At 55.6% G+C, this 24,057-nt stretch overlaps 59 non-coding genes across 59 annotated transcripts; all 59 read left to right on the top strand.

The window, feature by feature from the left end:
- Window positions 1-6: 6 nt before the first annotated feature.
- On the top strand, window positions 7-79 carry trnam-cau (transfer RNA methionine (anticodon CAU)). Its single transcript has one exon. It is a non-coding gene; the product is annotated as a tRNA-Met (tRNA).
- Window positions 80-881: 802 nt separating this feature from the next.
- trnae-uuc (transfer RNA glutamic acid (anticodon UUC)) lies at window positions 882-953 on the top strand. Its single transcript has one exon. It is a non-coding gene; the product is annotated as a tRNA-Glu (tRNA).
- Window positions 954-1,139: 186 nt separating this feature from the next.
- On the top strand, window positions 1,140-1,212 carry trnar-acg (transfer RNA arginine (anticodon ACG)). The gene has a single exon. It is a non-coding gene; the product is annotated as a tRNA-Arg (tRNA).
- Window positions 1,213-1,384: 172 nt separating this feature from the next.
- On the top strand, window positions 1,385-1,457 carry trnam-cau (transfer RNA methionine (anticodon CAU)). The gene has a single exon. It is a non-coding gene; the product is annotated as a tRNA-Met (tRNA).
- Window positions 1,458-2,259: 802 nt separating this feature from the next.
- Window positions 2,260-2,331, top strand: trnae-uuc (transfer RNA glutamic acid (anticodon UUC)). Its single transcript has one exon. It is a non-coding gene; the product is annotated as a tRNA-Glu (tRNA).
- Window positions 2,332-2,517: 186 nt separating this feature from the next.
- On the top strand, window positions 2,518-2,590 carry trnar-acg (transfer RNA arginine (anticodon ACG)). Its single transcript has one exon. It is a non-coding gene; the product is annotated as a tRNA-Arg (tRNA).
- Window positions 2,591-2,762: 172 nt separating this feature from the next.
- trnam-cau (transfer RNA methionine (anticodon CAU)) lies at window positions 2,763-2,835 on the top strand. The gene has a single exon. It is a non-coding gene; the product is annotated as a tRNA-Met (tRNA).
- Window positions 2,836-3,637: 802 nt separating this feature from the next.
- Window positions 3,638-3,709, top strand: trnae-uuc (transfer RNA glutamic acid (anticodon UUC)). The gene has a single exon. It is a non-coding gene; the product is annotated as a tRNA-Glu (tRNA).
- A 186-nt stretch (window positions 3,710-3,895) lies between these two features.
- trnar-acg (transfer RNA arginine (anticodon ACG)) lies at window positions 3,896-3,968 on the top strand. The gene has a single exon. It is a non-coding gene; the product is annotated as a tRNA-Arg (tRNA).
- A 172-nt stretch (window positions 3,969-4,140) lies between these two features.
- Window positions 4,141-4,213, top strand: trnam-cau (transfer RNA methionine (anticodon CAU)). Its single transcript has one exon. It is a non-coding gene; the product is annotated as a tRNA-Met (tRNA).
- Window positions 4,214-4,578: 365 nt separating this feature from the next.
- trnah-gug (transfer RNA histidin (anticodon GUG)) lies at window positions 4,579-4,650 on the top strand. The gene has a single exon. It is a non-coding gene; the product is annotated as a tRNA-His (tRNA).
- A 365-nt stretch (window positions 4,651-5,015) lies between these two features.
- Window positions 5,016-5,087, top strand: trnae-uuc (transfer RNA glutamic acid (anticodon UUC)). Its single transcript has one exon. It is a non-coding gene; the product is annotated as a tRNA-Glu (tRNA).
- Window positions 5,088-5,273: 186 nt separating this feature from the next.
- Window positions 5,274-5,346, top strand: trnar-acg (transfer RNA arginine (anticodon ACG)). Its single transcript has one exon. It is a non-coding gene; the product is annotated as a tRNA-Arg (tRNA).
- A 172-nt stretch (window positions 5,347-5,518) lies between these two features.
- Window positions 5,519-5,591, top strand: trnam-cau (transfer RNA methionine (anticodon CAU)). The gene has a single exon. It is a non-coding gene; the product is annotated as a tRNA-Met (tRNA).
- A 365-nt stretch (window positions 5,592-5,956) lies between these two features.
- trnah-gug (transfer RNA histidin (anticodon GUG)) lies at window positions 5,957-6,028 on the top strand. The gene has a single exon. It is a non-coding gene; the product is annotated as a tRNA-His (tRNA).
- Window positions 6,029-6,393: 365 nt separating this feature from the next.
- Window positions 6,394-6,465, top strand: trnae-uuc (transfer RNA glutamic acid (anticodon UUC)). The gene has a single exon. It is a non-coding gene; the product is annotated as a tRNA-Glu (tRNA).
- Window positions 6,466-6,651: 186 nt separating this feature from the next.
- trnar-acg (transfer RNA arginine (anticodon ACG)) lies at window positions 6,652-6,724 on the top strand. Its single transcript has one exon. It is a non-coding gene; the product is annotated as a tRNA-Arg (tRNA).
- Window positions 6,725-6,896: 172 nt separating this feature from the next.
- On the top strand, window positions 6,897-6,969 carry trnam-cau (transfer RNA methionine (anticodon CAU)). Its single transcript has one exon. It is a non-coding gene; the product is annotated as a tRNA-Met (tRNA).
- Window positions 6,970-7,771: 802 nt separating this feature from the next.
- On the top strand, window positions 7,772-7,843 carry trnae-uuc (transfer RNA glutamic acid (anticodon UUC)). The gene has a single exon. It is a non-coding gene; the product is annotated as a tRNA-Glu (tRNA).
- Window positions 7,844-8,271: 428 nt separating this feature from the next.
- trnam-cau (transfer RNA methionine (anticodon CAU)) lies at window positions 8,272-8,344 on the top strand. The gene has a single exon. It is a non-coding gene; the product is annotated as a tRNA-Met (tRNA).
- Window positions 8,345-8,709: 365 nt separating this feature from the next.
- Window positions 8,710-8,781, top strand: trnah-gug (transfer RNA histidin (anticodon GUG)). The gene has a single exon. It is a non-coding gene; the product is annotated as a tRNA-His (tRNA).
- A 365-nt stretch (window positions 8,782-9,146) lies between these two features.
- Window positions 9,147-9,218, top strand: trnae-uuc (transfer RNA glutamic acid (anticodon UUC)). Its single transcript has one exon. It is a non-coding gene; the product is annotated as a tRNA-Glu (tRNA).
- A 186-nt stretch (window positions 9,219-9,404) lies between these two features.
- On the top strand, window positions 9,405-9,477 carry trnar-acg (transfer RNA arginine (anticodon ACG)). The gene has a single exon. It is a non-coding gene; the product is annotated as a tRNA-Arg (tRNA).
- A 172-nt stretch (window positions 9,478-9,649) lies between these two features.
- trnam-cau (transfer RNA methionine (anticodon CAU)) lies at window positions 9,650-9,722 on the top strand. The gene has a single exon. It is a non-coding gene; the product is annotated as a tRNA-Met (tRNA).
- Window positions 9,723-10,087: 365 nt separating this feature from the next.
- Window positions 10,088-10,159, top strand: trnah-gug (transfer RNA histidin (anticodon GUG)). Its single transcript has one exon. It is a non-coding gene; the product is annotated as a tRNA-His (tRNA).
- Window positions 10,160-10,524: 365 nt separating this feature from the next.
- Window positions 10,525-10,596, top strand: trnae-uuc (transfer RNA glutamic acid (anticodon UUC)). The gene has a single exon. It is a non-coding gene; the product is annotated as a tRNA-Glu (tRNA).
- Window positions 10,597-11,024: 428 nt separating this feature from the next.
- Window positions 11,025-11,097, top strand: trnam-cau (transfer RNA methionine (anticodon CAU)). Its single transcript has one exon. It is a non-coding gene; the product is annotated as a tRNA-Met (tRNA).
- Window positions 11,098-11,462: 365 nt separating this feature from the next.
- Window positions 11,463-11,534, top strand: trnah-gug (transfer RNA histidin (anticodon GUG)). The gene has a single exon. It is a non-coding gene; the product is annotated as a tRNA-His (tRNA).
- A 365-nt stretch (window positions 11,535-11,899) lies between these two features.
- trnae-uuc (transfer RNA glutamic acid (anticodon UUC)) lies at window positions 11,900-11,971 on the top strand. Its single transcript has one exon. It is a non-coding gene; the product is annotated as a tRNA-Glu (tRNA).
- Window positions 11,972-12,157: 186 nt separating this feature from the next.
- Window positions 12,158-12,230, top strand: trnar-acg (transfer RNA arginine (anticodon ACG)). The gene has a single exon. It is a non-coding gene; the product is annotated as a tRNA-Arg (tRNA).
- A 172-nt stretch (window positions 12,231-12,402) lies between these two features.
- Window positions 12,403-12,475, top strand: trnam-cau (transfer RNA methionine (anticodon CAU)). Its single transcript has one exon. It is a non-coding gene; the product is annotated as a tRNA-Met (tRNA).
- A 365-nt stretch (window positions 12,476-12,840) lies between these two features.
- On the top strand, window positions 12,841-12,912 carry trnah-gug (transfer RNA histidin (anticodon GUG)). Its single transcript has one exon. It is a non-coding gene; the product is annotated as a tRNA-His (tRNA).
- Window positions 12,913-13,277: 365 nt separating this feature from the next.
- trnae-uuc (transfer RNA glutamic acid (anticodon UUC)) lies at window positions 13,278-13,349 on the top strand. The gene has a single exon. It is a non-coding gene; the product is annotated as a tRNA-Glu (tRNA).
- Window positions 13,350-13,777: 428 nt separating this feature from the next.
- trnam-cau (transfer RNA methionine (anticodon CAU)) lies at window positions 13,778-13,850 on the top strand. Its single transcript has one exon. It is a non-coding gene; the product is annotated as a tRNA-Met (tRNA).
- A 365-nt stretch (window positions 13,851-14,215) lies between these two features.
- Window positions 14,216-14,287, top strand: trnah-gug (transfer RNA histidin (anticodon GUG)). Its single transcript has one exon. It is a non-coding gene; the product is annotated as a tRNA-His (tRNA).
- Window positions 14,288-14,652: 365 nt separating this feature from the next.
- On the top strand, window positions 14,653-14,724 carry trnae-uuc (transfer RNA glutamic acid (anticodon UUC)). The gene has a single exon. It is a non-coding gene; the product is annotated as a tRNA-Glu (tRNA).
- Window positions 14,725-15,152: 428 nt separating this feature from the next.
- Window positions 15,153-15,225, top strand: trnam-cau (transfer RNA methionine (anticodon CAU)). Its single transcript has one exon. It is a non-coding gene; the product is annotated as a tRNA-Met (tRNA).
- Window positions 15,226-15,590: 365 nt separating this feature from the next.
- trnah-gug (transfer RNA histidin (anticodon GUG)) lies at window positions 15,591-15,662 on the top strand. The gene has a single exon. It is a non-coding gene; the product is annotated as a tRNA-His (tRNA).
- A 365-nt stretch (window positions 15,663-16,027) lies between these two features.
- Window positions 16,028-16,099, top strand: trnae-uuc (transfer RNA glutamic acid (anticodon UUC)). The gene has a single exon. It is a non-coding gene; the product is annotated as a tRNA-Glu (tRNA).
- Window positions 16,100-16,527: 428 nt separating this feature from the next.
- trnam-cau (transfer RNA methionine (anticodon CAU)) lies at window positions 16,528-16,600 on the top strand. The gene has a single exon. It is a non-coding gene; the product is annotated as a tRNA-Met (tRNA).
- Window positions 16,601-16,965: 365 nt separating this feature from the next.
- On the top strand, window positions 16,966-17,037 carry trnah-gug (transfer RNA histidin (anticodon GUG)). The gene has a single exon. It is a non-coding gene; the product is annotated as a tRNA-His (tRNA).
- Window positions 17,038-17,402: 365 nt separating this feature from the next.
- Window positions 17,403-17,474, top strand: trnae-uuc (transfer RNA glutamic acid (anticodon UUC)). Its single transcript has one exon. It is a non-coding gene; the product is annotated as a tRNA-Glu (tRNA).
- A 428-nt stretch (window positions 17,475-17,902) lies between these two features.
- Window positions 17,903-17,975, top strand: trnam-cau (transfer RNA methionine (anticodon CAU)). The gene has a single exon. It is a non-coding gene; the product is annotated as a tRNA-Met (tRNA).
- A 365-nt stretch (window positions 17,976-18,340) lies between these two features.
- On the top strand, window positions 18,341-18,412 carry trnah-gug (transfer RNA histidin (anticodon GUG)). The gene has a single exon. It is a non-coding gene; the product is annotated as a tRNA-His (tRNA).
- Window positions 18,413-18,777: 365 nt separating this feature from the next.
- On the top strand, window positions 18,778-18,849 carry trnae-uuc (transfer RNA glutamic acid (anticodon UUC)). Its single transcript has one exon. It is a non-coding gene; the product is annotated as a tRNA-Glu (tRNA).
- Window positions 18,850-19,277: 428 nt separating this feature from the next.
- trnam-cau (transfer RNA methionine (anticodon CAU)) lies at window positions 19,278-19,350 on the top strand. The gene has a single exon. It is a non-coding gene; the product is annotated as a tRNA-Met (tRNA).
- A 365-nt stretch (window positions 19,351-19,715) lies between these two features.
- trnah-gug (transfer RNA histidin (anticodon GUG)) lies at window positions 19,716-19,787 on the top strand. Its single transcript has one exon. It is a non-coding gene; the product is annotated as a tRNA-His (tRNA).
- A 365-nt stretch (window positions 19,788-20,152) lies between these two features.
- On the top strand, window positions 20,153-20,224 carry trnae-uuc (transfer RNA glutamic acid (anticodon UUC)). The gene has a single exon. It is a non-coding gene; the product is annotated as a tRNA-Glu (tRNA).
- Window positions 20,225-20,410: 186 nt separating this feature from the next.
- trnar-acg (transfer RNA arginine (anticodon ACG)) lies at window positions 20,411-20,485 on the top strand. Its single transcript has one exon. It is a non-coding gene; the product is annotated as a tRNA-Arg (tRNA).
- Window positions 20,486-20,655: 170 nt separating this feature from the next.
- trnam-cau (transfer RNA methionine (anticodon CAU)) lies at window positions 20,656-20,728 on the top strand. Its single transcript has one exon. It is a non-coding gene; the product is annotated as a tRNA-Met (tRNA).
- Window positions 20,729-21,093: 365 nt separating this feature from the next.
- On the top strand, window positions 21,094-21,165 carry trnah-gug (transfer RNA histidin (anticodon GUG)). The gene has a single exon. It is a non-coding gene; the product is annotated as a tRNA-His (tRNA).
- Window positions 21,166-21,530: 365 nt separating this feature from the next.
- trnae-uuc (transfer RNA glutamic acid (anticodon UUC)) lies at window positions 21,531-21,602 on the top strand. The gene has a single exon. It is a non-coding gene; the product is annotated as a tRNA-Glu (tRNA).
- A 186-nt stretch (window positions 21,603-21,788) lies between these two features.
- On the top strand, window positions 21,789-21,861 carry trnar-acg (transfer RNA arginine (anticodon ACG)). Its single transcript has one exon. It is a non-coding gene; the product is annotated as a tRNA-Arg (tRNA).
- Window positions 21,862-22,033: 172 nt separating this feature from the next.
- On the top strand, window positions 22,034-22,106 carry trnam-cau (transfer RNA methionine (anticodon CAU)). The gene has a single exon. It is a non-coding gene; the product is annotated as a tRNA-Met (tRNA).
- Window positions 22,107-22,471: 365 nt separating this feature from the next.
- On the top strand, window positions 22,472-22,543 carry trnah-gug (transfer RNA histidin (anticodon GUG)). The gene has a single exon. It is a non-coding gene; the product is annotated as a tRNA-His (tRNA).
- A 365-nt stretch (window positions 22,544-22,908) lies between these two features.
- Window positions 22,909-22,980, top strand: trnae-uuc (transfer RNA glutamic acid (anticodon UUC)). Its single transcript has one exon. It is a non-coding gene; the product is annotated as a tRNA-Glu (tRNA).
- Window positions 22,981-23,166: 186 nt separating this feature from the next.
- On the top strand, window positions 23,167-23,239 carry trnar-acg (transfer RNA arginine (anticodon ACG)). Its single transcript has one exon. It is a non-coding gene; the product is annotated as a tRNA-Arg (tRNA).
- A 172-nt stretch (window positions 23,240-23,411) lies between these two features.
- Window positions 23,412-23,484, top strand: trnam-cau (transfer RNA methionine (anticodon CAU)). Its single transcript has one exon. It is a non-coding gene; the product is annotated as a tRNA-Met (tRNA).
- A 365-nt stretch (window positions 23,485-23,849) lies between these two features.
- Window positions 23,850-23,921, top strand: trnah-gug (transfer RNA histidin (anticodon GUG)). The gene has a single exon. It is a non-coding gene; the product is annotated as a tRNA-His (tRNA).
- The last annotated feature ends 136 nt before the right edge of the window (window positions 23,922-24,057 follow it).

The following is a 24,057-nucleotide window of genomic DNA, read 5'->3' as shown; positions in this document are numbered from 1 at the left end:
TTGGTGGCCTCGTTAGCGCAGTAGGTAGCGCGTCAGTCTCATAATCTGAAGGTCGTGAGTTCGATCCTCACACGGGGCAGCGCCGTTTTTAAATACTAGTAGGGTGCCGTTCAGCTCACGCCATCTTTCCTTTTGCTGCTACGCGCCCCTTAAGCTAATCTCTAAACCACCCTGCCACCACGTGCAAATCATGAGTTCCCTGCACATCTGTTCTGATTTGGAATACGAGCCGCGGTGGCGGTAAATTCCCAGTGCCACGGAAGACTCGCGTCTTGGTAGATGGTTACGGCGCACCGTCATGGCTGCCGTTTGATGTGAAATGCCAAGTCCACAAAGGGGAAGGGAAGAGCGTTCTGTCTGTTTGCCAAGGAAATGCCTTCTTGTCAGCAGGGAAGCATTCCACCAAGGAAGGGAGGAGGCCGGGTGCGGCTTGAGCGGTGGCGCGCCGTGATCGTATAGTGTTTAGTACTCTGCGTTGTGGCCGCAGCAACCCCGGTTCGAATCCGGGTCACGGCAGGCTCTCGCTGCGAGCGGGTAGTGCTCGCCTTCGGGACCAGCAGCCGCTCTTTTGTGCGGCTGGCAGGCCTGGCCTTCATCCAAAGCCCTCTTGCAGACATAGAGTGGGCCAGCCAGCGCTGCAAATGGAAATGCACCTGTCTTATGGAGCGGAGAGCTCAAGGATGTTTTCTGTCCACGCGCAGGATTAGGACTCCTTGGACGCTGGGCCTGGCAAGAGGCACTCAAGCAGTTTTCGCATCCGCCTGTTCCATCAGGATGAAGGGTGCAAAGCTCCAGTTGGCCTCAGGAGGACAGCAGGGAGAGACGGGAGAAGAAGAAGGTAACAAATTGGTCATGGTGGCCAGCCGAGGGCAGTGCAAGCTTCCCATATGGTCTAGCGGTTAGGATTCCTGGTTTTCACCCAGGGGGCCCGGGTTCGACTCCTGGTATGGGAATGGACTTAAGCTTTGAGCGAAGTGTTCCGAGCCTGTACAGAAGCGGGGTTGGTGCTTTTGCAGCGCGGCTTGGACGTCACGTACAGACAAAGTTTTAGGAGGCGCTCTGCTTCTCCCTCCCCAAGTGAGGCGTGGCCGTTGTCTCCCTTACGTAAAGCAAATGCCACGCGGAGAGACCAGAGCAAGGGGCCAGTGGCGCAATGGATAACGCGTCTGACTACGGATCAGAAGATTCTAGGTTCGACTCCTGGCTGGCTCGCACTTTTTGCTTTGTGCGTTTGGTGGTTGATAAGCACTTTAGCGCTTGTGAAGTCAGGGTGCAAAGAAAGTGTGGAACCTGTAAAGAACAGTCCTGAAATGCGGGCGTTGGCGAAAACCTGAGACAGGCAACTGACAACGGGCTGACTTTGGAGAATCTCAGCTCCTTGGTGGCCTCGTTAGCGCAGTAGGTAGCGCGTCAGTCTCATAATCTGAAGGTCGTGAGTTCGATCCTCACACGGGGCAGCGCCGTTTTTAAATACTAGTAGGGTGCCGTTCAGCTCACGCCATCTTTCCTTTTGCTGCTACGCGCCCCTTAAGCTAATCTCTAAACCACCCTGCCACCACGTGCAAATCATGAGTTCCTTGCACATCTGTTCTGATTTGGAATACGAGCTGCGGTGGCGGTAAATTCCCAGTGCCACGGAAGACTCGCGTCTTGGTAGATGGTTACGGCGCACCGTCATGGCTGCCGTTTGATGTGAAATGCCAAGTCCACAAAGGGGAAGGGAAGAGCGTTCTGTCTGTTTGCCAAGGAAATGCCTTCTTGTCAGCAGGGAAGCATTCCACCAAGGAAGGGAGGAGGCCGGGTGTGGCTTGAGCGGTGGCGCGCCGTGATCGTTTAGTGGTTAGTACTCTGCGTTGTGGCCGCAGCAACCCCGGTTCGAATCCGGGTCACGGCAGGCTCTCGCTGCGAGCGGGTAGTGCTCGCCTTCGGGACCAGCAGCTGCTCTTTTGTGCGGCTGGCAGGCCTGGCCTTCATCCAAAGCCCTCTTGCAGACATAGAGTGGGCCAGCCAGCGCTGCAAATGGAAATGCACCTGTCTTATGGAGCGGAGAGCTCAAGGATGTTTTCTGTCCACGCGCAGGATTAGGACTCCTTGGACGCTGGGCCTGGCAAGAGGCACTCAAGCAGTTTTCGCATCCGCCTGTTCCATCAGGATGAAGGGTGCAAAGCTCCAGTTGGCCTCAGGAGGACAGCAGGGAGAGACGGGAGAAGAAGAAGGTAACAAATTGGTCATGGTGGCCAGCCGAGGGCAGTGCAAGCTTCCCATATGGTCTAGCGGTTAGGATTCCTGGTTTTCACCCAGGCGGCCCGGGTTCGACTCCCGGTATGGGAATGGACTTAAGCTTTGAGCGAAGTGTTCCGAGCCTGTACAGAAGCGGGGTTGGTGCTTTTGCAGCGCGGCTTGGACGTCACGTACAGACAAAGTTTTAGGAGGCGCTCTGCTTCTCCCTCCCCAAGTGAGGCGTGGCCGTTGTCTCCCTTACGTAAAGCAAATGCCACGCGGAGAGACCAGAGCAAGGGGCCAGTGGCGCAATGGATAACGCGTCTGACTACGGATCAGAAGATTCTAGGTTCGACTCCTGGCTGGCTCGCACTTTTTGCTTTGTGCGTTTGGTGGTTGATAAGCACTTTAGCGCTTGTGAAGTCAGGGTGCAAAGAAAGTGTGGAACCTGTAAAGAACAGTCCTGAAATGCGGGCGTTGGCGAAAACCTGAGACAGGCAACTGACAACGGGCTGACTTTGGAGAATCTCAGCTCCTTGGTGGCCTCGTTAGCGCAGTAGGTAGCGCGTCAGTCTCATAATCTGAAGGTCGTGAGTTCGAATCTCACACGGGGCAGCGCCGTTTTTAAATACTAGTAGGGTGCCGTTCAGCTCACGCCATCTTTCCTTTTGCTGCTACGCGCCCCTTAAGCTAATCTCTAAACCACCCTGCCACCACGTGCAAATCATGAGTTCCCTGCACATCTGTTCTGATTTGGAATACGAGCCGCGGTGGCGGTAAATTCCCAGTGCCACGGAAGACTCGCGTCTTGGTAGATGGTTACGGCGCACCGTCATGGCTGCCGTTTGATGTGAAATGCCAAGTCCACAAAGGGGAAGGGAAGAGCGTTCTGTCTGTTTGCCAAGGAAATGCCTTCTTGTCAGCAGGGAAGCATTCCACCAAGGAAGGGAGGAGGCCGGGTGTGGCTTGAGCGGTGGCGCGCCGTGATCGTTTAGTGGTTAGTACTCTGCGTTGTGGCCGCAGCAACCCCGGTTCGAATCCGGGTCACGGCAGGCTCTCGCTGCGAGCGGGTAGTGCTCGCCTTCGGGACCAGCAGCTGCTCTTTTGTGCGGCTGGCAGGCCTGGCCTTCATCCAAAGCCCTCTTGCAGACATAGAGTGGGCCAGCCAGCGCTGCAAATGGAAATGCACCTGTCTTATGGAGCGGAGAGCTCAAGGATGTTTTCTGTCCACGCGCAGGATTAGGACTCCTTGGACGCTGGGCCTGGCAAGAGGCACTCAAGCAGTTTTCGCATCCGCCTGTTCCATCAGGATGAAGGGTGCAAAGCTCCAGTTGGCCTCAGGAGGACAGCAGGGAGAGACGGGAGAAGAAGAAGGTAACAAATTGGTCATGGTGGCCAGCCGAGGGCAGTGCAAGCTTCCCATATGGTCTAGCGGTTAGGATTCCTGGTTTTCACCCAGGCGGCCCGGGTTCGACTCCCGGTATGGGAATGGACTTAAGCTTTGAGCGAAGTGTTCCGAGCCTGTACAGAAGCGGGGTTGGTGCTTTTGCAGCGCGGCTTGGACGTCACGTACAGACAAAGTTTTAGGAGGCGCTCTGCTTCTCCCTCCCCAAGTGAGGCGTGGCCGTTGTCTCCCTTACGTAAAGCAAATGCCACGCGGAGAGACCAGAGCAAGGGGCCAGTGGCGCAATGGATAACGCGTCTGACTACGGATCAGAAGATTCTAGGTTCGACTCCTGGCTGGCTCGCACTTTTTGCTTTGTGCGTTTGGTGGTTGATAAGCACTTTAGCGCTTGTGAAGTCAGGGTGCAAAGAAAGTGTGGAACCTGTAAAGAACAGTCCTGAAATGCGGGCGTTGGCGAAAACCTGAGACAGGCAACTGACAACGGGCTGACTTTGGAGAATCTCAGCTCCTTGGTGGCCTCGTTAGCGCAGTAGGTAGCGCGTCAGTCTCATAATCTGAAGGTCGTGAGTTCGAATCTCACACGGGGCAGCGCCGTTTTTAAATACTAGTAGGGTGCCGTTCAGCTCACGCCATCTTTCCTTTTGCTGCTACGCGCCCCTTAAGCTAATCTCTAAACCACCCTGCCACCACGTGCAAATCATGAGTTCCCTGCACATCTGTTCTGATTTGGAATACGAGCCGCGGTGGCGGTAAATTCCCAGTGCCACGGAAGACTCGCGTCTTGGTAGATGGTTACGGCGCACCGTCATGGCTGCCGTTTGATGTGAAATGCCAAGTCCGCAAAGGGGAAGGGAAGAGCGTTCTGTCTGTTTGCCAAGGAAATGCCTTCTTGTCAGCAGGGAAGCATTCCACCAAGGAAGGGAGGAGGCTGGGTGCGGCTTGAGCGGTGGCGCGCCGTGATCGTATAGTGGTTAGTACTCTGCGTTGTGGCCGCAGCAACCCCGGTTCGAATCCGGGTCACGGCAGGCTTTCGCTGCGAACGGGTAGTGCTCGCCTTCGGGACCAGCAGCCGCTCTTTTGTGCGGCTGGCAGGCCTGGCCTTCATCCAAAGCCCTCTTGCAGACATAGAGTGGGCCAGCCAGCGCTGCAAATGGAAATGCACCTGTCTTATGGAGCGGAGAGCTCAAGGATGTTTTCTGTCCACGCGCAGGATTAGGACTCCTTGGACGCTGGGCCTGGCAAGAGGCACTCAAGCAGTTTTCGCATCCGCCTGTTCCATCAGGATGAAGGGTGCAAAGCTCCAGTTGGCCTCAGGAGGACAGCAGGGAGAGACGGGAGAAGAAGAAGGTAACAAATTGGTCATGGTGGACAGCCGAGGGCAGTGCAAGCTTCCCATATGGTCTAGCGGTCAGGATACCTGGTTTTCACCCAGGCGGCCCGGGTTCGACTCCCGGTATGGGAATGGACTTAAGCTTTGAGCGAAGTGTTCCGAGCCTGTACAGAAGCGGGGTTGGTGCTTTTGCAGCGCGGCTTGGACGTCACGTACAGACAAAGTTTTAGGAGGCGCTCTGCTTCTCCCTCCCCAAGTGAGGCGTGGCCGTTGTCTCCCTTACGTAAAGCAAATGCCACGCGGAGAGACCAGAGCAAGGGGCCAGTGGCGCAATGGATAACGCGTCTGACTACGGATCAGAAGATTCTAGGTTCGACTCCTGGCTGGCTCGCACTTTTTGCTTTGTGCGTTTGGTGGTTGATAAGCACTTTAGCGCTTGTGAAGTCAGGGTGCAAAGAAAGTGAGGAACCTGTAAAGAACAGTCCTGAAATGCGGGCGTTGGCGAAAACCTGAGACTGGCAACTGACAACGGGCTGACTTTGGAGAATCTCAGCTCCTTGGTGGCCTCGTTGGCGCAGTAGGTAGCGCGTCAGTCTCATAATCTGAAGGTCGTGAGTTCGATCCTCACACGGTGCAGCGCAGTTTTTAAATACTAGTAGGGTGCCGTTCAGCTCACGCCATTTTTCCTTTTGCTGCTACGCGCCCCTTAAGCTAATCTCTAAACCACCCTGCCACCACGTGCAAATCATGAGTTCCCTGCACATCTGTTCTGATTTGGAATACGAGCCGCGGTGGCGGTAAATTCCCAGTGCCACGGAAGACTCGCGTCTTGGTAGATGGTTACGGCGCACCGTCATGGCTGCCGTTTGATGTGAAATGCCAAGTCCGCAAAGGGGAAGGGAAGAGCGTTCTGTCTGTTTGCCAAGGAAATGCCTTCTTGTCAGCAGGGAAGCATTCCACCAAGGAAGGGAGGAGGCTGGGTGCGGCTTGAGCGGTGGCGCGCCGTGATCGTATAGTGGTTAGTACTCTGCGTTGTGGCCGCAGCAACCCCGGTTCGAATCCGGGTCACGGCAGGCTCTCGCTGCGAGCGGGTAGTGCTCGCCTTCGGGACCAGCAGCTGCTCTTTTGTGCGGCTGGCAGGCCTGGCCTTCATCCAAAGCCCTCTTGCAGACATAGAGTGGGCCAGCCAGCGCTGCAAATGGAAATGCACCTGTCTTATGGAGCGGAGAGCTCAAGGATGTTTTCTGTCCACGCGCAGGATTAGGACTCCTTGGACGCTGGGCCTGGCAAGAGGCACTCAAGCAGTTTTCGCATCCGCCTGTTCCATCAGGATGAAGGGTGCAAAGCTCCAGTTGGCCTCAGGAGGACAGCAGGGAGAGACGGGAGAAGAAGAAGGTAACAAATTGGTCATGGTGGCCAGCCGAGGGCAGTGCAAGCTTCCCATATGGTCTAGCGGTTAGGATTCCTGGTTTTCATCCAGGCGGCCCGGGTTCGACTCCCGGTATGGGAATGGACTTAAGCTTTGAGCGAAGTGTTTCGAGTCTGTACAGAAGCGGGGTTGGTGCTTTTGCAGCGCGGCTTGGACGTCACGTACAGACAAAGTTTTAGGAGGCGCTCTGCTTCTCCCTCCCCAAGTGAGGCGTGGCCGTTGTCTCCCTTACGTAAAGCAAATGCCACGCGGAGAGACCAGAGCAAGGGGCCAGTGGCGCAATGGATAACGCGTCTGACTACGGATCAGAAGATTCTAGGTTCGACTCCTGGCTGGCTCGCACTTTTTGCTTTGTGCGTTTGGTGGTTGATAAGCACTTTAGCGCTTGTGAAGTCAGGGTGCAAAGAAAGTGTGGAACCTGTAAAGAACAGTCCTGAAATGCGGGCGTTGGCGAAAACCTGAGACAGGCAACTGACAACGGGCTGACTTTGGAGAATCTCAGCTCCTTGGTGGCCTCGTTAGCGCAGTAGGTAGCGCGTCAGTCTCATAATCTGAAGGTCGTGAGTTCGATCCTCACACGGGGCAGTGCCGTTTTTAAATACTAGTAGGGTGCCGTTCAGCTCACGCCATCTTTCCTTTTGCTGCTACGCGCCCCTTAAGCTAATCTCTAAACCACCCTGCCACCACGTGCAAATCATGAGTTCCCTGCACATCTGTTCTGATTTGGAATACGAGCCGCGGTGGCGGTAAATTCCCAGTGCCACGGAAGACTCGCGTCTTGGTAGATGGTTACGGCGCACCGTCATGGCTGCCGTTTGATGTGAAATGCCAAGTCCGCAAAGGGGAAGGGAAGAGCGTTCTGTCTGTTTGCCAAGGAAATGCCTTCTTGTCAGCAGGGAAGCATTCCACCAAGGAAGGGAGGAGGCTGGGTGCGGCTTGAGCGGTGGCGCGCCGTGATCGTATAGTGGTTAGTACTCTACGTTGTGGCCGCAGCAACCCCGGTTCGAATCCGGGTCACGGCAGGCTCTCCCTGCGAGCGGGTAGTGCTCGCCTTCGGGACCAGCAGCCACTCTTTTGTGCGGCTGGCAGGCCTGGCCTTCATCCAAAGCCCTCTTGCAGACATAGAGTGGGCCAGCCAGCGCTGCAAATGGAAATGCACCTGTCTTATGGAGCGGAGAGCTCAAGGATGTTTTCTGTCCACGCGCAGGATTAGGACTCCTTGGACGCTGGGCCTGGCAAGAGGCACTCAAGCAGTTTTCGCATCCGCCTGTTCCATCAGGATGAAGGGTGCAAAGCTCCAGTTGGCCTCAGGAGGACAGCAGGGAGAGACGGGAGAAGAAGAAGGTAACAAATTGGTCATGGTGGCCAGCCGAGGGCAGTGCAAGCTTCCCATATGGTCTAGCGGTTAGGATTCCTGGTTTTCACCCAGGCGGCCCGGGTTCGACTCCCGGTATGGGAATGGACTTAATCTTTGAGCGAAGTGTTCCGAGCCTGTACAGAAGCGGGGTTGGTGCTTTTGCAGCGCGGCTTGGACGTCACGTACAGACAAAGTTTTAGGAGGCGCTCTGCTTCTCCCTCCCCAAGTGAGGCGTGGCCGTTGTCTCCCTTACGTAAAGCAAATGCCACGCGGAGAGACCAGAGCAAGGGGCCAGTGGCGCAATGGATCCGTCTGACTACGGATCAGAAGATTCTAGGTTCGACTCCTGGCTGGCTCGCACTTTTTGCTTTGTGCGTTTGGTGGTTGATAAGCACTTTAGCGCTTGTGAAGTCAGGGTGCAAAGAAAGTGTGGAACCTGTAAAGAACAGTCCTGAAATGCGGGCGTTGGCGAAAACCTGAGACAGGCAACTGACAACGGGCTGACTTTGGAGAATCTCAGCTCCTTGGTGGCCTCGTTAGCGCAGTAGGTAGCGCGTCAGTCTCATAATCTGAAGGTCGTGAGTTCGAACCTCACACGGGGCAGCGCCGTTCTTAAATACTAGTAGGGTGCCGTTCAGCTCACGCCATCTTTCCTTTTGCTGCTACGCGCCCCTTAAGCTAATCTCTAAACCACCCTGCCACCACGTGCAAATCATGAGTTCCCTGCACATCTGTTCTGATTTGGAATACGAGCCGCGGTGGCGGTAAATTCCCAGTGCCACGGAAGACTCGCGTCTTGGTAGATGGTTACGGCGCACCATCATGGCTGCCGTTTGATGTGAAATGCCAAGTCCGCAAAGGGGAAGGGAAGAGCGTTCTGTCTGTTTGCCAAGGAAATGCCTTCTTGTCAGCAGGGAAGCATTCCACCAAGGAAGGGAGGAGGCTGGGTGCGGCTTGAGCGGTGGCGTGCCATGATCGTATAGTGGTTAGTACTCTGCGTTGTGGCCGCAGCAACCCCGGTTCGAATCCGGGTCACGGCAGGCTCTCCCTGCGAGCGGGTAGTGCTCGCCTTCGGGACCAGCAGCCGCTCTTTTGTGCGGCTGGCAGGCCTGGCCTTCATCCAAAGCCCTCTTGCAGACATAGAGTGGGCCAGCCAGCGCTGCAAATGGAAATGCACCTGTCTTATGGAGCGGAGAGCTCAAGGATGTTTTCTGTCCACGCGCAGGATTAGGACTCCTTGGACGCTGGGCCTGGCAAGAGGCACTCAAGCAGTTTTCGCATCCGCCTGTTCCATCAGGATGAAGGGTGCAAAGCTCCAGTTGGCCTCAGGAGGACAGCAGGGAGAGACGGGAGAAGAAGAAGGTAACAAATTGGTCATGGTAGCCAGCCAAGGGCAGTGCAAGCTTCCCATATGGTCTAGCGGTTAGGATTCCTGGTTTTCACCCAGGTGGCCCGGGTTCGACTCCCGGTTTGGGAATGGACTTAAGCTTTGAGCGAAGTGTTCCGAGCCTGTACAGAAGCGGGGTTGGTGCTTTTGCAGCGCGGCTTGGACGTCACGTACAGACAAAGTTTTAGGAGGCGCTCTGCTTCTCCCTCCCCAAGTGAGGCGTGGCCGTTGTCTCCCTTACGTAAAGCAAATGCCACGCGGAGAGACCAGAGCAAGGGGCCAGTGGCGCAATGGATAACGCGTCTGACTACGGATCAGAAGATTCTAGGTTCGACTCCTGGCTGGCTCGCACTTTTTGCTTTGTGCGTTTGGTGGTTGATAAGCACTTTAGCGCTTGTGAAGTCAGGGTGCAAAGAAAGTGTGGAACCTGTAAAGAACAGTCCTGAAATGCGGGCGTTGGCGAAAACCTGAGACAGGCAACTGACAACGGGCTGACTTTGGAGAATCTCAGCTCCTTGGTGGCCTCGTTAGCGCAGTAGGTAGCGCGTCAGTCTCATAATCTGAAGGTCGTGAGTTCGATCCTCACACGGGGCAGCGCCGTTTTTAAATACTAGTAGGGTGCCGTTCAGCTCACGCCATCTTTCCTTTTGCTGCTACGCGCCCCTTAAGCTAATCTCTAAACCACCCTGCCACCACGTGCAAATCATGAGTTCCCTGCACATCTGTTCTGATTTGGAATACGAGCCGCGGTGGCGGTAAATTCCCAGTGCCACGGAAGACTCGCGTCTTGGTAGATGGTTACGGCGCACCGTCATGGCTGCCGTTTGATGTGAAATGCCAAGTCCGCAAAGGGGAAGGGAAGAGCGTTCTGTCTGTTTGCCAAGGAAATGCCTTCTTGTCAGCAGGGAAGCATTCCACCAAGGAAGGGAGGAGGCTGGGTGCGGCTTGAGCGGTGGCGTGCCATGATCGTATAGTGGTTAGTACTCTGCGTTGTGGCCGCAGCAACCCCGGTTCGAATCCGGGTCACGGCAGGCTCTCCCTGCGAGCGGGTAGTGCTCGCCTTCGGGACCAGCAGCCGCTCTTTTGTGCGGCTGGCAGGCCTGGCCTTCATCCAAAGCCCTCTTGCAGACATAGAGTGGGCCAGCCAGCGCTGCAAATGGAAATGCACCTGTCTTATGGAGCGGAGAGCTCAAGGATGTTTTCTGTCCACGCGCAGGATTAGGACTCCTTGGACGCTGGGCCTGGCAAGAGGCACTCAAGCAGTTTTCGCATCCGCCTGTTCCATCAGGATGAAGGGTGCAAAGCTCCAGTTGGCCTCAGGAGGACAGCAGGGAGAGACGGGAGAAGAAGAAGGTAACAAATTGGTCATGGTAGCCAGCCAAGGGCAGTGCAAGCTTCCCATATGGTCTAGCGGTTAGGATTCCTGGTTTTCACCCAGGTGGCCCGGGTTCGACTCCCGGTATGGGAATGGACTTGAGCTTTGAGCGAAGTGTTTCGAGTCTGTACAGAAGCGGGGTGGGTGCTTTTGCAGTGCGGCTTGGACGTCGCGTACAGACAAAGTTTTAGGAGGCGCTCTGCTTCTCCCTCCCCAAGTGAGGCGTGGCCGTTGTCTCCCTTACGTAAAGCAAATGCCACGCGGAGAGACCAGAGCAAGGGGCCAGTGGCGCAATGGATCCGTCTGACTACGGATCAGAAGATTCTAGGTTCGACTCCTGGCTGGCTCGCACTTTTTGCTTTGTGCGTTTGGTGGTTGATAAGCACTTTAGCGCTTGTGAAGTCAGGGTGCAAAGAAAGTGTGGAACCTGTAAAGAACAGTCCTGAAATGCGGGCGTTGGCGAAAACCTGAGACAGGCAACTGACAACGGGCTGACTTTGGAGAATCTCAGCTCCTTGGTGGCCTCGTTAGCGCAGTAGGTAGCGCGTCAGTCTCATAATCTGAAGGTCGTGAGTTCGATCCTCACACGGGGCAGCGCTGTTTTTAAATACTAGTAGGGTGCCGTTCAGCTCACGCCATCTTTCCTTTTGCTGCTACGCGCCCCTTAAGCTAATCTCTAAACCACCCTGCCACCACGTGCAAATCATGAGTTCCCTGCACATCTGTTCTGATTTGGAATACGAGCCGCGGTGGCGGTAAATTCCCAGTGCCACGGAAGACTCGCGTCTTGGTAGATGGTTACGGCGCACCGTCATGGCTGCCGTTTGATGTGAAATGCCAAGTCCGCAAAGGGGAAGGGAACAGCGTTCTGTCTGTTTGCCAAGGAAATGCCTTCTTGTCAGCAGGGAAGCATTCCACCAAGGAAGGGAGGAGGCCGGGTGCGGCTTGAGCGGTGGCGCGCCGTGATCGTATAGTGGTTAGTACTCTGCGTTGTGGCCGCAGCAACCCCGGTTCGAATCCGGGTCACGGCAGGCTCTCGCTGCGAGTGGGTAGTGCTCGCCTTCGGGACCAGCAGCCGCTCTTTTGTGCGGCTGGCAGGCCTGGCCTTCATCCAAAGCCCTCTTGCAGACATAGAGTGGGCCAGCCAGCGCTGCAAATGGAAATGCACCTGTCTTATGGAGCGGAGAGCTCAAGGATGTTTTCTGTCCACGCGCAGGATTAGGACTCCTTGGACGCTGGGCCTGGCAAGAGGCACTCAAGCAGTTTTCGCATCCGCCTGTTCCATCAGGATGAAGGGTGCAAAGCTCCAGTTGGCCTCAGGAGGACAGCAGGGAGAGACGGGAGAAGAAGAAGGTAACAAATTGGTCATGGTGGCCAGCCGAGGGCAGTGCAAGCTTCCCATATGGTCTAGCGGTTAGGATTCCTGGTTTTCACCCAGGCGGCCCGGGTTCGACTCCCGGTATGGGAATGGACTTAAGCTTTGAGCGAAGTGTTCCGAGCCTGTACAGAAGCGGGGTTGGTGCTTTTGCAGCGCGGCTTGGACGTCACGTACAGACAAAGTTTTAGGAGGCGCTCTGCTTCTCCCTCCCCAAGTGAGGCGTGGCCGTTGTCTCCCTTACGTAAAGCAAATGCCACGCGGAGAGACCAGAGCAAGGGGCCAGTGGCGCAATGGATAACGCGTCTGACTACGGATCAGAAGATTCTAGGTTCGACTCCTGGCTGGCTCGCACTTTTTGCTTTGTGCGTTTGGTGGTTGATAAGCACTTTAGCGCTTGTGAAGTCAGGGTGCAAAGAAAGTGTGGAACCTGTAAAGAACAGTCCTGAAATGCGGGCGTTGGCGAAAACCTGAGACAGGCAACTGACAACGGGCTGACTTTGGAGAATCTCAGCTCCTTGGTGGCCTCGTTAGCGCAGTAGGTAGCGCGTCAGTCTCATAATCTGAAGGTCGTGAGTTCGATCCTCACACGGGGCAGCGCCGTTTTTAAATACTAGTAGGGTGCCGTTCAGCTCACGCCATCTTTCCTTTTGCTGCTACGCGCCCCTTAAGCTAATCTCTAAACCACCCTGCCACCACGTGCAAATCATGAGTTCCCTGCACATCTGTTCTGATTTGGAATACGAGCCGCGGTGGCGGTAAATTCCCAGTGCCACGGAAGACTCGCGTCTTGGTAGATGGTTACGGCGCACCGTCATGGCTGCCGTTTGATGTGAAATGCCAAGTCCACAAAGGGGAAGGGAAGAGCGTTCTGTCTGTTTGCCAAGGAAATGCCTTCTTGTCAGCAGGGAAGCATTCCACCAAGGAAGGGAGCAGGCCGGGTGTGGCTTGAGCGGTGGCGCGCCGTGATCGTATAGTGGTTAGTACTCTGCGTTGTGGCCGCAGCAACCCTGGTTCGAATCCGGGTCACGGCAGGCTCTCGCTGCGAGCGGGTAGTGCTCGCCTTCGGGACCAGCAGCCGCTCTTTTGTGCGGCTGGCAGGCCTGGCCTTCATCCAAAGCCCTCTTGCAGACATAGAGTGGGCCAGCCAGCGCTGCAAATGGAAATGCACCTGTCTTATGGAGCGGAGAGCTCAAGGATGTTTTCTGTCCACGCGCAGGATTAGGACTCCTTGGACGCTGGGCCTGGCAAGAGGCACTCAAGCAGTTTTCGCATCCACCTGTTCCATCAGGATGAAGGGTGCAAAGCTCCAGTTGGCCTCAGGAGGACAGCAGGGAGAGACGGGAGAAGAAGAAGGTAACAAATTGGTCATGGTAGCCAGCCGAGGGCAGTGCAAGCTTCCCATATGGTCTAGCGGTTAGGATTCCTGGTTTTCACCCAGGTGGCCCGGGTTCGACTCCCGGTATGGGAATGGACTTAAGCTTTGAGCGAAGTGTTTCGAGTCTGTACAGAAGCGGGGTGGGTGCTTTTGCAGTGCGGCTTGGACGTCGCGTACAGACAAAGTTTTAGGAGGCGCTCTGCTTCTCCCTCCCCAAGTGAGGCGTGGCCGTTGTCTCCCTTACGTAAAGCAAATGCCACGCGGAGAGACCAGAGCAAGGGGCCAGTGGCGCAATGGATCCGTCTGACTACGGATCAGAAGATTCTAGGTTCGACTCCTGGCTGGCTCGCACTTTTTGCTTTGTGCGTTTGGTGGTTGATAAGCACTTTAGCGCTTGTGAAGTCAGGGTGCAAAGAAAGTGTGGAACCTGTAAAGAACAGTCCTGAAATGCGGGCGTTGGCGAAAACCTGAGACAGGCAACTGACAACGGGCTGACTTTGGAGAATCTCAGCTCCTTGGTGGCCTCGTTAGCGCAGTAGGTAGCGCGTCAGTCTCATAATCTGAAGGTCGTGAGTTCGAACCTCACACGGGGCAGCGCCGTTTTTAAATACTAGTAGGGTGCCGTTCAGCTCACGCCATCTTTCCTTTTGCTGCTACGCGCCCCTTAAGCTAATCTCTAAACCACCCTGCCACCACGTGCAAATCATGAGTTCCCTGCACATCTGTTCTGATTTGGAATACGAGCCGCGGTGGCGGTAAATTCCCAGTGCCACGGAAGACTCGCGTCTTGGTAGATGGTTACGGCGCACCGTCATGGCTGCCGTTTGATGTGAAATGCCAAGTCCGCAAAGGGGAAGGGAAGAGCGTTCTGTCTGTTTGCCAAGGAAATGCCTTCTTGTCAGCAGGGAAGCATTCCACCAAGGAAGGGAGGAGGCTGGGTGCGGCTTGAGCGGTGGCGTGCCATGATCGTATAGTGGTTAGTACTCTGCGTTGTGGCCGCAGCAACCCCGGTTCGAATCCGGGTCACGGCAGGCTCTCCCTGCGAGCGGGTAGTGCTCGCCTTCGGGACCAGCAGCCGCTCTTTTGTGCGGCTGGCAGGCCTGGCCTTCATCCAAAGCCCTCTTGCAGACATAGAGTGGGCCAGCCAGCGCTGCAAATGGAAATGCACCTGTCTTATGGAGCGGAGAGCTCAAGGATGTTTTCTGTCCACGCGCAGGATTAGGACTCCTTGGACGCTGGGCCTGGCAAGAGGCACTCAAGCAGTTTTCGCATCCGCCTGTTCCATCAGGATGAAGGGTGCAAAGCTCCAGTTGGCCTCAGGAGGACAGCAGGGAGAGACGGGAGAAGAAGAAGGTAACAAATTGGTCATGGTAGCCAGCCAAGGGCAGTGCAAGCTTCCCATATGGTCTAGCGGTTAGGATTCCTGGTTTTCACCCAGGTGGCCCGGGTTCGACTCCCGGTATGGGAATGGACTTAAGCTTTGAGCGAAGTGTTTCGAGTCTGTACAGAAGCGGGGTGGGTGCTTTTGCAGTGCGGCTTGGACGTCGCGTACAGACAAAGTTTTAGGAGGCGCTCTGCTTCTCCCTCCCCAAGTGAGGCGTGGCCGTTGTCTCCCTTACGTAAAGCAAATGCCACGCGGAGAGACCAGAGCAAGGGGCCAGTGGCGCAATGGATCCGTCTGACTACGGATCAGAAGATTCTAGGTTCGACTCCTGGCTGGCTCGCACTTTTTGCTTTGTGCGTTTGGTGGTTGATAAGCACTTTAGCGCTTGTGAAGTCAGGGTGCAAAGAAAGTGTGGAACCTGTAAAGAACAGTCCTGAAATGCGGGCGTTGGCGAAAACCTGAGACAGGCAACTGACAACGGGCTGACTTTGGAGAATCTCAGCTCCTTGGTGGCCTCGTTAGCGCAGTAGGTAGCGCGTCAGTCTCATAATCTGAAGGTCGTGAGTTCGAACCTCACACGGGGCAGCGCCGTTTTTAAATACTAGTAGGGTGCCGTTCAGCTCACGCCATCTTTCCTTTTGCTGCTACGCGCCCCTTAAGCTAATCTCTAAACCACCCTGCCACCACGTGCAAATCATGAGTTCCCTGCACATCTGTTCTGATTTGGAATACGAGCCGCGGTGGCGGTAAATTCCCAGTGCCACGGAAGACTCGCGTCTTGGTAGATGGTTACGGCGCACCGTCATGGCTGCCGTTTGATGTGAAATGCCAAGTCCGCAAAGGGGAAGGGAACAGCGTTCTGTCTGTTTGCCAAGGAAATGCCTTCTTGTCAGCAGGGAAGCATTCCACCAAGGAAGGGAGGAGGCTGGGTGCGGCTTGAGCGGTGGCGTGCCATGATCGTATAGTGGTTAGTACTCTGCGTTGTGGCCGCAGCAACCCCGGTTCGAATCCGGGTCACGGCAGGCTCTCCCTGCGAGCGGGTAGTGCTCGCCTTCGGGACCAGCAGCCGCTCTTTTGTGCGGCTGGCAGGCCTGGCCTTCATCCAAAGCCCTCTTGCAGACATAGAGTGGGCCAGCCAGCGCTGCAAATGGAAATGCACCTGTCTTATGGAGCGGAGAGCTCAAGGATGTTTTCTGTCCACGCGCAGGATTAGGACTCCTTGGACGCTGGGCCTGGCAAGAGGCACTCAAGCAGTTTTCGCATCCGCCTGTTCCATCAGGATGAAGGGTGCAAAGCTCCAGTTGGCCTCAGGAGGACAGCAGGGAGAGACGGGAGAAGAAGAAGGTAACAAATTGGTCATGGTAGCCAGCCAAGGGCAGTGCAAGCTTCCCATATGGTCTAGCGGTTAGGATTCCTGGTTTTCACCCAGGTGGCCCGGGTTCGACTCCCGGTATGGGAATGGACTTGAGCTTTGAGCGAAGTGTTTCGAGTCTGTACAGAAGCGGGGTGGGTGCTTTTGCAGTGCGGCTTGGACGTCGCGTACAGACAAAGTTTTAGGAGGCGCTCTGCTTCTCCCTCCCCAAGTGAGGCGTGGCCGTTGTCTCCCTTACGTAAAGCAAATGCCACGCGGAGAGACCAGAGCAAGGGGCCAGTGGCGCAATGGATCCGTCTGACTACGGATCAGAAGATTCTAGGTTCGACTCCTGGCTGGCTCGCACTTTTTGCTTTGTGCGTTTGGTGGTTGATAAGCACTTTAGCGCTTGTGAAGTCAGGGTGCAAAGAAAGTGTGGAACCTGTAAAGAACAGTCCTGAAATGCGGGCGTTGGCGAAAACCTGAGACAGGCAACTGACAACGGGCTGACTTTGGAGAATCTCAGCTCCTTGGTGGCCTCGTTAGCGCAGTAGGTAGCGCGTCAGTCTCATAATCTGAAGGTCGTGAGTTCGATCCTCACACGGGGCAGCGCCGTTTTTAAATACTAGTAGGGTGCCGTTCAGCTCACGCCATCTTTCCTTTTGCTGCTACGCGCCCCTTAAGCTAATCTCTAAACCACCCTGCCACCACGTGCAAATCATGAGTTCCCTGCACATCTGTTCTGATTTGGAATACGAGCCGCGGTGGCGGTAAATTCCCAGTGCCACGGAAGACTCGCGTCTTGGTAGATGGTTACGGCGCACCGTCATGGCTGCCGTTTGATGTGAAATGCCAAGTCCGCAAAGGGGAAGGGAAGAGCGTTCTGTCTGTTTGCCAAGGAAATGCCTTCTTGTCAGCAGGGAAGCATTCCACCAAGGAAGGGAGGAGGCCGGGTGCGGCTTGAGCGGTGGCGCGCCGTGATCGTATAGTGGTTAGTACTCTGCGTTGTGGCCGCAGCAACCCCGGTTCGAATCCGGGTCACGGCAGGCTCTCGCTGCGAGTGGGTAGTGCTCGCCTTCGGGACCAGCAGCCGCTCTTTTGTGCGGCTGGCAGGCCTGGCCTTCATCCAAAGCCCTCTTGCAGACATAGAGTGGGCCAGCCAGCGCTGCAAATGGAAATGCACCTGTCTTATGGAGCGGAGAGCTCAAGGATGTTTTCTGTCCACGCGCAGGATTAGGACTCCTTGGACGCTGGGCCTGGCAAGAGGCACTCAAGCAGTTTTCGCATCCGCCTGTTCCATCAGGATGAAGGGTGCAAAGCTCCAGTTGGCCTCAGGAGGACAGCAGGGAGAGACGGGAGAAGAAGAAGGTAACAAATTGGTCATGGTAGCCAGCCAAGGGCAGTGCAAGCTTCCCATATGGTCTAGCGGTTAGGATTCCTGGTTTTCACCCAGGTGGCCCGGGTTCGACTCCCGGTATGGGAATGGACTTAAGCTTTGAGCGAAGTGTTTCGAGTCTGTACAGAAGCGGGGTGGGTGCTTTTGCAGTGCGGCTTGGACGTCGCGTACAGACAAAGTTTTAGGAGGCGCTCTGCTTCTCCCTCCCCAAGTGAGGCGTGGCCGTTGTCTCCCTTACGTAAAGCAAATGCCACGCGGAGAGACCAGAGCAAGGGGCCAGTGGCGCAATGGATCCGTCTGACTACGGATCAGAAGATTCTAGGTTCGACTCCTGGCTGGCTCGCACTTTTTGCTTTGTGCGTTTGGTGGTTGATAAGCACTTTAGCGCTTGTGAAGTCAGGGTGCAAAGAAAGTGTGGAACCTGTAAAGAACAGTCCTGAAATGCGGGCGTTGGCGAAAACCTGAGACAGGCAACTGACAACGGGCTGACTTTGGAGAATCTCAGCTCCTTGGTGGCCTCGTTAGCGCAGTAGGTAGCGCGTCAGTCTCATAATCTGAAGGTCGTGAGTTCGAACCTCACACGGGGCAGCGCCGTTTTTAAATACTAGTAGGGTGCCGTTCAGCTCACGCCATCTTTCCTTTTGCTGCTACGCGCCCCTTAAGCTAATCTCTAAACCACCCTGCCACCACGTGCAAATCATGAGTTCCCTGCACATCTGTTCTGATTTGGAATACGAGCCGCGGTGGCGGTAAATTCCCAGTGCCACGGAAGACTCGCGTCTTGGTAGATGGTTACGGCGCACCGTCATGGCTGCCGTTTGATGTGAAATGCCAAGTCCGCAAAGGGGAAGGGAAGAGCGTTCTGTCTGTTTGCCAAGGAAATGCCTTCTTGTCAGCAGGGAAGCATTCCACCAAGGAAGGGAGGAGGCTGGGTGCGGCTTGAGCGGTGGCGTGCCATGATCGTATAGTGGTTAGTACTCTGCGTTGTGGCCGCAGCAACCCCGGTTCGAATCCGGGTCACGGCAGGCTCTCCCTGCGAGCGGGTAGTGCTCGCCTTCGGGACCAGCAGCCGCTCTTTTGTGCGGCTGGCAGGCCTGGCCTTCATCCAAAGCCCTCTTGCAGACATAGAGTGGGCCAGCCAGCGCTGCAAATGGAAATGCACCTGTCTTATGGAGCGGAGAGCTCAAGGATGTTTTCTGTCCACGCGCAGGATTAGGACTCCTTGGACGCTGGGCCTGGCAAGAGGCACTCAAGCAGTTTTCGCATCCGCCTGTTCCATCAGGATGAAGGGTGCAAAGCTCCAGTTGGCCTCAGGAGGACAGCAGGGAGAGACGGGAGAAGAAGAAGGTAACAAATTGGTCATGGTAGCCAGCCAAGGGCAGTGCAAGCTTCCCATATGGTCTAGCGGTTAGGATTCCTGGTTTTCACCCAGGTGGCCCGGGTTCGACTCCCGGTATGGGAATGGACTTGAGCTTTGAGCGAAGTGTTTCGAGTCTGTACAGAAGCGGGGTGGGTGCTTTTGCAGTGCGGCTTGGACGTCGCGTACAGACAAAGTTTTAGGAGGCGCTCTGCTTCTCCCTCCCCAAGTGAGGCGTGGCCGTTGTCTCCCTTACGTAAAGCAAATGCCACGCGGAGAGACCAGAGCAAGGGGCCAGTGGCGCAATGGATCCGTCTGACTACGGATCAGAAGATTCTAGGTTCGACTCCTGGCTGGCTCGCACTTTTTGCTTTGTGCGTTTGGTGGTTGATAAGCACTTTAGCGCTTGTGAAGTCAGGGTGCAAAGAAAGTGTGGAACCTGTAAAGAACAGTCCTGAAATGCGGGCGTTGGCGAAAACCTGAGACAGGCAACTGACAACGGGCTGACTTTGGAGAATCTCAGCTCCTTGGTGGCCTCGTTAGCGCAGTAGGTAGCGCGTCAGTCTCATAATCTGAAGGTCGTGAGTTCGATCCTCACACGGGGCAGCGCCGTTTTTAAATATTAGTAGGGTGCCGTTCAGCTCACGCCATCTTTCCTTTTGCTGCTACGCGCCCCTTAAGCTAATCTCTAAACCACCCTGCCACCACGTGCAAATCATGAGTTCCCTGCACATCTGTTCTGATTTGGAATACGAGCCGCGGTGGCGGTAAATTCCCAGTGCCACGGAAGACTCGCGTCTTGGTAGATGGTTACGGCGCACCGTCATGGCTGCCGTTTGATGTGAAATGCCAAGTCCGCAAAGGGGAAGGGAACAGCGTTCTGTCTGTTTGCCAAGGAAATGCCTTCTTGTCAGCAGGGAAGCATTCCACCAAGGAAGGGAGGAGGCCGGGTGCGGCTTGAGCGGTGGCGTGCCGTGATCGTATAGTGGTTAGTACTCTGCGTTGTGGCCGCAGCAACCCCGGTTTGAATCCGGGTCACGGCAGGCTCTCCCTGCGAGCGGGTAGTGCTCGCCTTCGGGACCAGCAGCCGCTCTTTTGTGCGGCTGGCAGGCCTGGCCTTCATCCAAAGCCCTCTTGCAGACATAGAGTGGGCCAGCCAGCGCTGCAAATGGAAATGCACCTGTCTTATGGAGCGGAGAGCTCAAGGATGTTTTCTGTCCACGCGCAGGATTAGGACTCCTTGGACGCTGGGCCTGGCAAGAGGCACTCAAGCAGTTTTCGCATCCGCCTGTTCCATCAGGATGAAGGGTGCAAAGCTCCAGTTGGCCTCAGGAGGACAGCAGGGAGAGACGGGAGAAGAAGAAGGTAACAAATTGGTCATGGTGGCCAGCCGAGGGCAGTGCAAGCTTCCCATATGGTCTAGCGGTCAGGATTCCTGGTTTTCACCCAGGCGGCCCGGGTTCGACTCCCGGTATGGGAATGGACTTAAGCTTTGAGCGAAGTGTTCCGAGCCTGTACAGAAGCGGGGTTGGTGCTTTTGCAGCGCGGCTTGGACGTCACGTACAGACAAAGTTTTAGGAGGCGCTCTGCTTCTCCCTCCCCAAGTGAGGCGTGGCCGTTGTCTCCCTTACGTAAAGCAAATGCCACGCGGAGAGACCAGAGCAAGGGGCCAGTGGCGCAATGGATAACGCGTCTGACTACGGATCAGAAGATTCTAGGTTCGACTCCTGGCTGGCTAGCACTTTTTGCTTTGTGCGTTTGGTGGTTGATAAGCACTTTAGCGCTTGTGAAGTCAGGGTGCAAAGAAAGTGTGGAACCTGTAAAGAACAGTCCTGAAATGCGGGCGTTGGCGAAAACCTGAGACAGGCAACTGACAACGGGCTGACTTTGGAGAATCTCAGCTCCTTGGTGGCCTCGTTAGCGCAGTAGGTAGCGCGTCAGTCTCATAATCTGAAGGTCGTGAGTTCGATCCTCACACGGGGCAGCGCTGTTTTTAAATACTAGTAGGGTGCCGTTCAGCTCACGCCATCTTTCCTTTTGCTGCTACGCGCCCCTTAAGCTAATCTCTAAACCACCCTGCCACCACGTGCAAATCATGAGTTCCCTGCACATCTGTTCTGATTTGGAATACGAGCCGCGGTGGCGGTAAATTCCCAGTGCCACGGAAGACTCGCGTCTTGGTAGATGGTTACGGCGCACCGTCATGGCTGCCGTTTGATGTGAAATGCCAAGTCCACAAAGGGGAAGGGAAGAGCGTTCTGTCTGTTTGCCAAGGAAATGCCTTCTTGTCAGCAGGGAAGCATTCCACCAAGGAAGGGAGGAGGCCAGGTGCGGCTTGAGCGGTGGCGCGCCGTGATCGTATAGTGGTTAGTACTCTGCGTTGTGGCCGCAGCAACCCCGGTTCGAATCCGGGTCACGGCAGGCTCTCGCTGCGAGCGGGTAGTGCTCGCCTTCGGGACCAGCAGCCGCTCTTTTGTGCGGCTGGCAGGCCTGGCCTTCATCCAAAGCCCTCTTGCAGACATAGAGTGGGCCAGCCAGCGCTGCAAATGGAAATGCACCTGTCTTATGGAGCGGAGAGCTCAAGGATGTTTTCTGTCCACGCGCAGGATTAGGACTCCTTGGACGCTGGGCCTGGCAAGAGGCACTCAAGCAGTTTTCGCATCCGCCTGTTCCATCAGGATGAAGGGTGCAAAGCTCCAGTTGGCCTCAGGAGGACAGCAGGGAGAGACGGGAGAAGAAGAAGGTAACAAATTGGTCATGGTGGCCAGCCGAGGGCAGTGCAAGCTTCCCATATGGTCTAGCGGTCAGGATTCCTGGTTTTCACCCAGGCGGCCCGGGTTCGACTCCCGGTATGGGAATGGACTTAAGCTTTGAGCGAAGTGTTCCGAGCCTGTACAGAAGCGGGGTTGGTGCTTTTGCAGCGCGGCTTGGACGTCACGTACAGACAAAGTTTTAGGAGGCGCTCTGCTTCTCCCTCCCCAAGTGAGGCGTGGCCGTTGTCTCCCTTACGTAAAGCAAATGCCACGCGGAGAGACCAGAGCAAGGGGCCAGTGGCGCAATGGATAACGCGTCTGACTACGGATCAGAAGATTCTAGGTTCGACTCCTGGCTGGCTCGCACTTTTTGCTTTGTGCGTTTGGTGGTTGATAAGCACTTTAGCGCTTGTGAAGTCAGGGTGCAAAGAAAGTGTGGAACCTGTAAAGAACAGTCCTGAAATGCGGGCGTTGGCGAAAACCTGAGACAGGCAACTGACAACGGGCTGACTTTGGAGAATCTCAGCTCCTTGGTGGCCTCGTTAGCGCAGTAGGTAGCGCGTCAGTCTCATAATCTGAAGGTCGTGAGTTCGATCCTCACACGGGGCAGCGCTGTTTTTAAATACTAGTAGGGTGCCGTTCAGCTCACGCCATCTTTCCTTTTGCTGCTACGCGCCCCTTAAGCTAATCTCTAAACCACCCTGCCACCACGTGCAAATCATGAGTTCCCTGCACATCTGTTCTGATTTGGAATACGAGCCGCGGTGGCGGTAAATTCCCAGTGCCACGGAAGACTCGCGTCTTGGTAGATGGTTACGGCGCACCGTCATGGCTGCCGTTTGATGTGAAATGCCAAGTCCGCAAAGGGGAAGGGAAGAGCGTTCTGTCTGTTTGCCAAGGAAATGCCTTCTTGTCAGCAGGGAAGCATTCCACCAAGGAAGGGAGGAGGCCAGGTGCGGCTTGAGCGGTGGCGCGCCGTGATCGTATAGTGGTTAGTACTCTGCGTTGTGGCCGCAGCAACCCCGGTTCGAATCCGGGTCACGGCAGGCTCTCGCTGCGAGCGGGTAGTGCTCGCCTTCGGGACCAGCAGCAGCTCTTTTGTGCGGCTGGCAGGCCTGGCCTTCATCCAAAGCCCTCTTGCAGACATAGAGTGGGCCAGCCAGCGCTGCAAATGGAAATGCACCTGTCTTATGGAGCGGAGAGCTCAAGGATGTTTTCTGTCCACGCGCAGGATTAGGACTCCTTGGACGCTGGGCCTGGCAAGAGGCACTCAAGCAGTTTTCGCATCCGCCTGTTCCATCAGGATGAAGGGTGCAAAGCTCCAGTTGGCCTCAGGAGGACAGCAGGGAGAGACGGGAGAAGAAGAAGGTAACAAATTGGTCATGGTGGCCAGCCGAGGGCAGTGCAAGCTTCCCATATGGTCTAGCGGTTAGGATTCCTGGTTTTCATCCAGGCGGCCCGGGTTCGACTCCCGGTATGGGAATGGACTTAAGCTTTGAGCGAAGTGTTCCGAGCCTGTACAGAAGCGGGGTTGGTGCTTTTGCAGCGCGGCTTGGACGTCACGTACAGACAAAGTTTAAGGAGGCGCTCTGCTTCTCCCTCCCCAAGTGAGGCGTGGCCGTTGTCTCCCTTACGTAAAGCAAATGCCACGCGGAGAGACCAGAGCAAGGGGCCAGTGGTGCAATGGATAACGCGTCTGACTACGGATCAGAAGATTCTAGGTTCGACTCCTGGCTGGCTCGCACTTTTTGCTTTGTGCGTTTGGTGGTTGATAAGCACTTTAGCGCTTGTGAAGTCAGGGTGCAAAGAAAGTGTGGAACCTGTAAAGAACAGTCCTGAAATGCGGGCGTTGGCGAAAACCTGAGACAGGCAACTGACAACGGGCTGACTTTGGAGAATCTCAGCTCCTTGGTGGCCTCGTTAGCGCAGTAGGTAGCGCGTCAGTCTCATAATCTGAAGGTCGTGAGTTCGATCCTCACACGGGGCAGCGCCGTTTTTAAATATTAGTAGGGTGCCGTTCAGCTCACGCCATCTTTCCTTTTGCTGCTACGCGCCCCTTAAGCTAATCTCTAAACCACCCTGCCACCACGTGCAAATCATGAGTTCCCTGCACATTTGTTCTGATTTGGAATACGAGCCGCGGTGGCGGTAAATTCCCAGTGCCACGGAAGACTCGCGTCTTGGTAGATGGTTACGGCGCACCGTCATGGCTGCCGTTTGATGTGAAATGCCAAGTCCGCAAAGGGGAAGGGAACAGCGTTCTGTCTGTTTGCCAAGGAAATGCCTTCTTGTCAGCAGGGAAGCATTCCACCAAGGAAGGGAGGAGGCCGGGTGCGGCTTGAGCGGTGGCGTGCCGTGATCGTATAGTGGTTAGTACTCTGCGTTGTGGCCGCAGCAACCCCGGTTTGAATCCGGGTCACGGCAGGCTCTCCCTGCGAGCGGGTAGTGCTCGCCTTCGGGACCAGCAGCCGCTCTTTTGTGCGGCTGGCAGGCCTGGCCTTCATCCAAAGCCCTCTTGCAGACATAGAGTGGGCCAGCCAGCGCTGCAAATGGAAATGCA

Source organism: Hoplias malabaricus, chromosome 7 (assembly GCF_029633855.1).
Source record: "Hoplias malabaricus isolate fHopMal1 chromosome 7, fHopMal1.hap1, whole genome shotgun sequence".
In the NCBI taxonomy this organism is placed as follows: Eukaryota; Metazoa; Chordata; class Actinopteri; order Characiformes; family Erythrinidae; genus Hoplias; species Hoplias malabaricus.
The sequence above is the reverse complement of the archived record's forward strand: the minus strand, read 5'-3'. Positions and strand labels throughout refer to the sequence as shown.